Source organism: Aegilops tauschii, chromosome 3 (assembly GCF_002575655.3).
Source record: "Aegilops tauschii subsp. strangulata cultivar AL8/78 chromosome 3, Aet v6.0, whole genome shotgun sequence".
NCBI classification, from domain to species: Eukaryota; Viridiplantae; Streptophyta; class Magnoliopsida; order Poales; family Poaceae; genus Aegilops; species Aegilops tauschii.
Window position 1 is genome coordinate 495,448,073 of NC_053037.3, and position 11,286 is coordinate 495,459,358.

Consider the following 11,286-nt stretch of genomic DNA (forward strand, 5'->3'; position numbering starts at 1 on the left):
TAGTATTTTTCAAACTTAGGCGAGTAGTGGACTGCAGCTAAGCCCCCGAGTGGGAGGGTTGCTCACCACTCGGTAGGATTTTACAAACTTAGGCGAGTACTGGACTGCAGCTAAGCCCCCGAGTGGGAGGGTTGCTCGCCACTCGGTAGGGTTTTACAAACTTAGGCGAGCACTGGACTGCAGCTAAGCCCCCGAGTGGGAGGTTTGCTCATCACTCGATAGGATTTTTCAAACTTAGGCGAGTACTGGACTGCAGCTAAGCCCCTAAGTGGGAGGTTTGCTCACCACTCGATAGGATTTTTCAAACTTACGCGAGCACTGGACTGCAGCTAAGCCCCCAGAGTGGGAGGGTTGCTCGCCACTCGGTAGGGTTTTACAAACTTAGGCGAGTACTGGACTGCAGCTAAGCCCCCGAGTGGGAGGTTTTCTCAACACACGGTAGGATTTTTCAAACTTAGGCGAGTACTGGACTGCAGCTAAGCCCCCGAGTGGGAGGTTTGCTCACCACTCGGTAGGATTTTTCAAACTTAGGCGAGTACTGGACTACAGCTAAGCCCCCGAGTGGGAGATTTTCTCACCACTCGGTAGGATTTTTCAAACTTAGGCGAGCACTGGACTGCAGCTAAGCCCCGGAGTGGGAGGTTTGCTCACCACTCGGTAGGATTTTTCAAACTTAGGCGAGCACTGGACTGCAGCTAAGCCCCCGAGTGGGAGGGTTGCTCACCACTCGGTAGGATTTTTCAAACTTAGGCGAGTACTGGACTGCAGCTAAGCCCCTGAGTGGGAGGTTTGCTCACCACTCGGTAGGATTTTTCAAACTTAGGCGAGTACTGGACTGCATCTAAGCCCCAGTGGGTGACTTTGCCGCAAATCCGTTTCGCCTAAGTTTGAAAAATCCTACCGAGTGGTGAGCAAGCCTCTCACTCGGGGGTAGGATTTTTCAAACTTAGGCGAGCACTGGACTGCAGCTAAGCCCCCGAGTGGGAGGGTTGCTCATCACTCGGTAGGATTTTTCAAACTTAGGCGAAACGGATTCGCGGCTAAGCCCCCGAGTGAGAGGCTTGCTCACCACTCGGTAGGATTTTTCAAACTTAGGCGAAACGGATTCGCGGCAAAGTCACCCACTGGGGGATTTCAGACGCAAACAAAAGCAACAACAATCGTTTAAGAAGACTGTAAAGCTCTTGTCTTTGATAAACAAACTACAAAGGTATTTCTTATTACATCTCATCCGAATGAGTACTTAAGTATAAAAGGGGCGGAGCAGCTCCGCATTCGAAGCCCGTGGCTCGTCTTTCTGATGCTCGACATTGTAAAGATGGTATGCTCCATTGTGGAGAACTCTGGTGACAATGAAGGGACCTTCCCAAGCAGGGGCGAGCTTGTGTGGTTTCTGCTGATCCCCTCGAAGAACCAAGTCTCCCTCTTGAAAGGCTCGGCCCCTCACGTTTCTGGCATGGAATCGACGCAAGTCTTGCTGATAAATGGTCGAACGGATTAAGGCCATCTCTCTTTCCTCCTCTAGGAGATCGACTGTGTCCTGCCGGGCCTGTTCTGCTTCATCTTTAGAGAAGAGCTCGACTCGGGGTGCATTGTGAAGCAGGTCACTCGGTAGAACAGCTTCAGCTCCATAGACCAAGAAGAATGGAGTTCGGCCAGTCGACCGATTGGGAGTTGTCCTCAATCCCCAAAGAACTGACGGAAGTTCATCGACCTAGGCGCCTGCTGCATGCTTGAGATCACGCATTAGTCGAGGTTTCAGTCCTTTGAGAATGAAGCTATTTGCTCTTTCTGCTTGTCCATTCGACTGGGGGTGTGCGACTGAAGCATAGTCGACTCTTGTGCCTTGGGAAGCGCAGAAGGCTATGAACTCATCAGAATCGAAGTTCGACCCGTTGTCAGTGATGATGCTGTGCGGAACCCCATATCTGAATGTCAACTCTCTGATGAAGCTGACGGCAGTACTGGCTTCAAGATTCTTGACAGGCTTGGCTTCAATCCATTTGGTAAACTTGTCGACTGCTACAAGCACATGAGTGAAGCCGCTCCTACTAGTCCTCAGCGGTCCAACCATATCCAATCCCCAAACAGCAAAGGGCCAGACGAGTGGAATGGTCTTCAGGGTTGACGTGGGCTTGTGGGACATATTGGAGTAAAACTGGCAGCCTTCACATTTGTCAACTATATCTTTCGCCATTTCATTTGCTCGTGGCCAATAAAATCCAGCTCGGTATGCTTTGGCCACAATGGTCCGAGAGGACGCATGGTGGCCACAGGTCCCCGAGTGGATATCGTTGAGGATCACTCGACCTTCTTCTGGCGTTATGCATTTCTGGCTGACTCCAGTCACACTTTCTCTGAACAGCTGTCCTCTTATCACAGTAAAGGCTTTGGATCAACGGACGATCCGTCGAGCCTCTTCTTCATCCTCTGGGAGTTCCTTCCTAAGGATATACGCAATGTATGGCACTGTCCAGTCGGGAGTGATGACCAAAACCTCCATGATCAGGTCGACCACGGCTGGGACTTCGACTTCAGTTGGATCCGTGGCACTCTTAGGCTGCGGGGGCTGTTCAGTGAAAGGATCTTCTTGAACTGAAGGTGTATGAATGTGTTCCAAAAACACGTTGCTGGGAATGGCTTCCCTCTTGGAACCTATCTTTGCAAAATCATCGGCTGCTTGATTTTTCAGTCGGGGTATATGATGGAGCTCTAACCCCTCAAACTTCTTTTCCAACTTCCTCACCGCATTGCAGTAACCAGTCATAGCTGGGCTTCTGACGTCCCACTCCTTCATCACTTGATTGACTACCAAATCTGAGTCGCTGTAGACCATGAGGCGACGGACGCCGAGTGAGATGGCCATACGTAATCCATATAAGAGTGCTTCATATTCTGCTTCGTTATTGGAGGAATCAAAGTGAATCTGGAGAACATATCTGAGCTTGTCTCCTCGGGGGGATACCAGTACCACCCCAGCACCGGAACCATTCAGCATCTTGGAGCCATGAAAGAACATGGTCCAGTGCTCCGAGTGGACTTGAGTCGGCAGTTCCTGTTCGATCCACTCGGCGAGGAAATTGGCTATTGCTTGGGACTTGATAGGTTTCTTTGCCTCAAACTTGATATCCAAGGGAAGGAGTTCAATCGCCCACTTTGCCACTCGACCAGTTGCATATCTGTTGTTCAGAATCTCTGATAATGGAGCGTCGCTGACGACTGTAATGGAGTGGTCAGAGAAATAGTGTGCAACCTTCTTCGTGGTCATATAAATCCCATAAACAAGCTTCTGATAATGTGGATATCTTTGCTTCGATGGAGTCAAAACTTCAGAAACATAATATACTGGGCGCTGAACTTTATACGCTTTTCCTTCTTCTTCCCGCTCGACCGTAAGTACTGTACTGACAACTTGTCCAGTGGCTGCAATGTAAAGCAGTAAAGGCTCTTTGCTGATTGGGGCAGCAAGCACCGGCTGGGTGGAAAGCAGGGCTTTGAGCTCTGCAAATGCTGCATCAGCTTCAGGAGTCCACTCGAACTTATCAGACTTCTTCATCAGTCGGTAAAGAGGCAATGCCTTTTCACCGAGGCGAGAAATGAATCGACTTAAGGCAGCCAAACAACCTGTAAGCTTTTGCACATCGTGCACACGCACAGGGCGTTTCATTCGGAGAATGGCACCAACTTTCTCCGGGTTAGCGTCGATCCCCCATTCGGAAACGAGGAAGCCGAGTAATTTTTCGCCCGGAACTCCGAATGTGCACTTTGATGGATTAAGCTTGATATCATACCTTCTGAGGTTGGCAAAAGTTTCAGCAAGGTCAGCCAATAGGTCGGAACCTTTACGTGACTTGACCACAATGTCATCCATGTATGCTTCCACATTCCGACTGATTTGAGTGAGTAAACACTTCTGAATCATCCTCATGAATGTGGCTCCAGCGTTCTTCAAGCCGAATGGCATAGTGACATAACAGAAGCACCCAAATGGGGTGATGAAAGCTGTTTTTATCTCATCGGGTCCATACAGTCGGATCTGATGATACTCGGAATAAGCGTCCAAAATGGACAAGCGCTCGCACCCCGCAGTCGAGTCAACTATTTGGTCGATGCGGGGGAGGGGAAAGTGATCTTTCGGGCAGGCCCAATTGATGTGCTTGAAGTCAATGCACATGCGAAGTGAGTCGTCCTTCTTGGGGACCATGACAACATTGGCTAGCCACTCGGAGTGGTAAATCTCTCGGATAAACTCAGCTGCTAGGAGTCGAGCCACTTCTTCACCGATTGCTTTTCTCTTCTGTACGGCGGACCGTCGAAGATGTTCTTTGACAGGTTTCACTTTTGGGTCGACTCGCAAACGGTGCTCAGCCAGCCCCCTGGGAACACCCGGCATGTCAGAAGGTTTCCATGCAAAGATGTCCCAGTTCTCACGGAGGAACTGGATGAGCGCTTCTTCCTATTTGGAGTCGAGTGTTGTCGAAATGTGAGTCGGAGCAGCATTGGGATCGGTCGGGTGAATATGAATCGGCTTCATTTCACCAGACGACTAAAATGCTGAATCCGTGGCAGGCTTCTTAGCTCGCAACAAATCACTCGGATCTACATTTTTTTGATACTCCTGCAATTCCACTATTGCCATTTGCGCATCGGCGATCTTTGAGCCCTTCTGGAAGCACTCTTCTGCCTTCTTCCTATTGCTAGTGATAGTGATCACTCCTTTAGGACCAGGCATCTTCAATTTGAGGTACACGTAACATGGTCGAGCCATAAAACGTGCATAAGCCGGCCTGCCCAGAATAGCATGATAAGCACTCTGGAAATCCACGACTTCAAACGTTAACTTTTCTTTGCGGTAATTCTTGGAATCACCGAAAACCACATCAAGGGCGATCTGGCCGAGTGACTCAGCCTTCTTGTCAGGAATAACTCCATGGAAACTCATATTGCTTTCACTGAGTCTGGACATCGGAATGCCCATTCCTTTCAAGGTCTCCGCATACAGTATATTCAGGCCACTGCCACCATCCATCATAACCTTAGTCAACCGAGTGCCTTCGACGACTGGGTCGACCACCAACGCTTGCCTCCCATGGGTGGCTATGTGTGTCGGGTGATCAGACTGGTCGAATGTAATGGCAGTCTGAGACCACTTCAAATAACTGGGCGTCGCCGGAGCGACCATGTTCACTTCTCTGTTGATGACTTTCAGTCGACTCTTGCTCTCAACATCAGCAAAAATCATCAGAGTGGAATTGACGCGGGGGTAACCATCATCGTCCTCTTCCTTATCCTCAACTTTGTCCGATTCTTTCTCCTTCTCTTTGGGCTATTTCTCTCGGAACTGCTGTATTAGGAGCCGACACTGTCGAGTGGTATGTTTCGGATAAATGAGATTACCCTCCTCATCTTTTTTGGTGTGAATGTGGCATGGTAAATCCAACACATCATTTCCATCTTGATCTTTTACTTTCTTGGGGTTCCATGGCCCTTTGGGCTTCCCCTTGAACTTTCCTTGAGTCACGGCTAAGGCTTCTCTGGGAGCAGCTGGCTCGGCTTTGCGCTTCTGCTTCCGACTGGAGTTCCCTCCCCCGGTTTCGTGGGCGACTGTTTTGTGCTTGCCACTCCGGAGCCGATCCTCCTCTTCACCATTAGCATATTTGGTGGCAATCTCCATCATTCGACTCACAGACATATCTCCGGTCCGACCGAACTTTAGATTCAATTCTCGATACTTGACACCTTCTTTGAAGGCACAAACTTCTTGGTGATCTGACACATTCTCCACCGTGTGGTGTAATGTGATCCATTTGTGGATATAATCCCTCAAAGTTTCATTCGGCTTCTGTACACAAGATTGTAGCTCTATTAGCCCTGCTGGCCATTTGCAAGTACCTTCAAATGTTCTGACAAACACTCGGGCAATCTCTTCCCAGCTATAAATACTGCCAGGTGCTAACTGATTCAACCACGCTCTGGCCGAGCCATCTAACATCAGAGGAAGGTGCTTCATGGCCACTTCATCATTGCCACCACCAATCTGCACAGCCACTCGGTAGTCCTCAAGCCAAGTGTCAGGCTTGGACTCACCAGTGAACTTGCTGACTCCAGTCGCCAACCTGAAGTTGGGAGGAATCACTGCTGCTCTGATGGCTCTGCTGAAACACTCGGGACCTGAAACATGCACTCTGCTGCCGGTCGGATAATCTCTATCGTGGCCATCTCTGTGTGCCCTGTTCCTGTCGACCAGACCTTGAACGAGAATGGATCTCGCATCAAAGCCCGGCTCCCGGGGGTCGACTGGAATCCTTCGCCCACCACTGTGAGGGCGCCTGTCATCGTGTTGCCGAGGCGCGTATGACCCACTCCTTGGGGGAGGCGTGGGTACTCGACGACGATCATACTGCTCACGTTTTCTGTACTAATCCTGTCGATCTCCACGTCCCTCACGCCTTGGAGGCGATCTTGGGCTGTGAGCCGACTGAACTGTGTCTGCCATTACAGATCTACTATGAATCCTATTCCGAGACTGTGACACTGCTGTGTTCTGCTCTCCCGCCGCCCGGAGCAAAGCCCGGATTTGCATCAAACCTCTACCAGCCTCCGACTGGGAAGGCTGAATCGATTCTGCTATTCGGGCAGTAGCTGTGAGATTCTGGATCGGAGTTCGATATACCTGGGTTGGAGGCGGAAAAAGTTGTCGTCGACTGGACTCAGGAACTCGCTGCCGAGCACGCTCGTCGAGTGCGTGCTGGAGGTTCTCCAGTCGAGTGCACTCAGCCAAGTTGGCGAGGCGCGCCTCCTCCAAGGCCCGGGCCTCGGGAGTTTCTCCAACGATAGGAGTGTGAAGCGCATCCATGTTACAGCGGCGAAGCTCTTCCCTCTGCTGCGAACAGAGGGGCTCAGGGCGGTACTCCTCGTGGACGCGCGACGGATCGCCTCCGCCATCACCACCGTCGTCGCGGGGGAAGCCAGGAGGACCACGCGGTCTGTTGACCATCAGGACTTCCGCCGCGGGGTCACTGCTGTCGCACGGATGCAGTCTCAACGGAGCCAGTCGAACAGGCTGTAGAGAGTTTCGTCGGGCTCGATTGCCGCGACTTGGGGGGTGGCCGACTGGCGAGCCACCGCGTGCATCACCCACCGCTGGAGCCTTGACCGACCGGAACGCTTGGGTCAGCGGGTAGCAGGGAGTGAAGATGCCACAGGAGCCGACCGATACTGGGTCGACGGCTGCCGCAGGAGGACCCATGGACACACGCGCGAAAGTGCGTTGCCCCGCGGACGGGGAGCACCTCGATGTCGAGTGGAGCCTCTTGGAGCCAAGCGGAGTCGTCGGCGACGAACACGAGCGCGCCGAGACAGATCTCGCGGCCCTCGGCTAATCCTCCGCTTGAAACCATGCTGATGGGGATCGAAAAAATTGCAACTTCTCCAACAAGTCGCTAAGACACCCGCCCCATGGTGGGCGCCAACTGTCGTGGTTCCAAGTCTGACAGTAGAATGGGGGGTAGGGATGTAGAGGCAAGATCCTAGCTATGGAGTAGTTGTACGCACGAGTTTTACGAGTTCAGGCCCTTCTCGGAGGAAGTAACAGCCCTACGTCTCGGAGCCCGGAGGCGGTCGACTGGATTATATGCGTGTGTGTTACAGGGGGTGCGAACCCTTGTGCATGTGGAGGGGGTGGCTTATATAGAGTGCGCCAGGACCCCAGCCGGCCCACGTTATAAGGGATTTAAGGTACATCAAGAGAGGGGCGTTACTGGTAACGTCCGTAATAAAGTGTTATAAATGGCTATTAAGTCTAGAAGTTAATGCCCGACCGTTGCTGTGTAGAGTGACTTTAGGTCTTGTGTCCGTCGAGTGTTTCTTGTTGCGGTCGAGTGATCTTGATTCCTCCGAGTGGAAATGTTTCTGGTCGAGTGGGTGATGGTACCCCTCGAATGCTTCTGGCTTTAGAGTGATGTCCTTGGGGAGGGTATTTAGGTCAGGCCTGTGACCCTACCCTAGGTACATGTCCTCATCATCCGGTTTAAGAATTTCCGGTTCAAAAAGAATAATCTCTCGCAAGTTCGAGTTCTCAGGAAATATTAAAGGGACCAAAGAGAGTCTGTTGCAGAAGCACAACTCAAACATAGGTGCTCCATGAGCACAGCTCACAGTATCATTTGGGGGCTTGGTCGTATTCGAACCATAGCTACACCTCTTGATCCGGCTATCAAGCCAATATTATCATAAGAGCACAGCTCTGGTTACTTCGGTAATCCGGCTATCAAGCCAATATTATCATAAGGGGCCAAAGAGAGTCTGCTGCACAGCACAACTCAAACATGGGTATCCCTTGAGCACAGCTCACAATATCACTTGGGGGCTATGTTCGAACCATAGTCACACCTCTTGATAGGCATAAGGGCACCAGGAAAATCCCTTGGGGGCTTGGTCGTATCCGAACCATAGCTACACCTCTTGATAGGCACAAGGCCACAAGGGAAATCACTTGGGGGCTATGGGTTCGAACCATAGTTACACCTCTTGATAGGCATAAGGGCACCAGGGAAATCACTTGGGGGCTTGGTCGTATTCGAACCATAGCTACACCTCTTGATAGGCATAAGGCCACCAGGGAAATCACTTGGGGGCTTGGTCGTATTTGAACCATAGCTACACCTCTTGATCGGCGCAATGCCACAATTATGACTACTTGGGGGCTTTGGTCATATCTGAACCATAGCTTAAACCCTCCTGATCATACACATACATCATCATATATTGCGTCATACATTGCATCATCATTACATCATCATAGCATGTATCATATGGGCACGGATATACCGGTTTATATGGCATGAATCGGTTTTCAAACCAGGTTATATTATTCAAATCTTTAATAGCCAACACGGCTGGTTTTTTATTATGGTTATCAATAACCAATATTATGATTGAGGTTTTCAAAGTCGCTTCAGCGCAATGGATATAATTTATTCTACAACGGAAGGAATAGTCCCGAGTCGCTGTAGGCTTACGACCCGGCACTTGGGGGCTACATTATTCAAGTTGAGATTACATCAAGTACACAAGTATCATGTCGCTGCAAGCATGCACCATGACACTTGGGGGATAATTCAAATTCATTGTTTGCTCACCTTATTGAAGACCCGACTCATCACATCGGAATGAGCCGGCCCTTGGGGGCTACCAATTGCTCCTGTGAACAATTCAAGGTACACAAGTTAAATCCATTATATTGAAGGGTCCATTGCTCAGTTGATAAAGCACAAAGCTCTTAACCTTGTGGACGTGGGTTCAACCCCTACGATGGGGGCTACACATCACTGCTCAAATCTACATGATTATATTACAAAGTCCCTGCTCATTATTGCATAATGACCCAGCCCTTGGGGGCTACACTGGTTGAAGTTTTTATGAGCATAAGGCAATTTCAAGTCCTAGGTTGCTGCAAGCATGACAATCCGGCACTTGGGGGCTACATATGTGGAATACTCAGTTTATGACTAATGATGGAGATGAACAAATCGGATTTCTTCAAGGTTGTGACATTTATATTGAAGCAAGTCTTAAGCTGTTGCTACGCTACCTTCTTAAGACTTGGGGGCTACAAGTGATAGGCATATAAGAGGTATATTTTCAAGCTTGATGTTAACTACAATTATGACCCGGTGCCATCAATATTTATAAATCGACAAGTTCTACATCCTTAAACCGGCTGAAGATCAGTTGAATATTTCAAAGGCCAGTATTTTTGTCAAGTCAGAGCATTGAAGGACGATTCAAATGGATTCTTTGTTTACAATATTTCTTCTACAAGCAAATTGACTATGAAGTTGGTCTATTGACCCGGATTTTCTAGAAGGAAATGACAAGGATTTAAGGATGCTCAGGATCAGTTTAACATGGATAAATCCAAATTAAACTGGGGGCTAATGTCGGGGATATACCCCACGGTATGACCCGGCGGAGTTATAACCCGGCTGAGACTTGGTAAACCGGCAGGTGTTAAGTCAGATGATAACCCTGCAGGTGTTAAGTCAAATGATAACCCGACAGGTGTTAAGTCAGATGATAACCCGGCAGGTGTTAAGTCATAACCCGACAGACAATCATAAACCAGTAGACCATCATAAACCGGCAGACAGTCATAACCCGGCAGACAGTGATAACTCGGTTGACAGTCATAACCCGGCAGATAGAGTCGCCCGGGGTTATGAAGCCCGAGACGTTATGAAGCCCAAGACGTTAAGAAGCCCATGAAGAGAAGTCAGAATAGTTTAAGTCTTAATCCGAGTTGGACTCTACATGTAACCCGCCCCTTCAGCTTATATAAGGAGGGGCAGGGCACCCCAAGAGTGGGGAGAAAATAATATTAGGGCTAGACATAACTGGGAGAGCCAGTTTACGGCAACTCCCTCATGATGATAATGAGACCTAGCCACAAACAGCATGTAGGGTTGTTATCGGATGATGTTTCCCGGGGCCCGAAGCTATCTAAACCCTTGTCTTGTGTTTCGTCTCTCGATTCTGCTCAACCTCTCTCCAGCTACCACATAGATGCGTTGGCCTCACGACTAAGTCCTCACACTAGGACATCTGCCGTGACAATTCCACGACACTTGTACTCCTCTCAATCTGCAACTCCACTGCCGCGTCTTCCCATCTCTGGGTCGTTCCCGTCTGGGGCCTCGTCGTCATCCACCGCATCGCTGCGCTCGGCGCGGCGTGGTCAACAAACGATAGTCATTGGAAGAGAACTGGAGAGCCTGATGGCTGGGACCCACGAGGTCCATGGTCGCACGCAAGGAAAGTTCCTCCTTATTAAGCTGAAAAAATGTTTCCTCCCCTTGACAGCTGGGACCAACCGGCTGTATCTTCGCACGGAAGGAAGTGCCTCCTTGTTATGCGAAAAAACTATTCCTCCCGTTGACAGCTGGGACCTGTCAGATTTGGTGGCTGACTTGTGGGCCTATTGAGCGGACGTGTACGCAGGGCTTTGTCAACTTAATCAACAAATGATTCTAGCAGCTGGACCGTTGGATGTTAATCCAACAGCCGTGCTCCTTCTTCAACCTCTGTTCTTGCTCCTGTCTCCCGTGGGCGGCAGTGCTGCCGCGCACCCGCACCAGTCAAGTTTCCCACTCCTCTCCATCTGCGACTCCACTGCCGCATCTTCCCCATCTCCGGGTCGTTCCAGTCTAGGGCCTCGCCGTCGTCCACCGGCCTTGGTGCGCTCGGCACGGTTTGGTCAACGTGGTCAATAAACGAGAGTCATCGGAA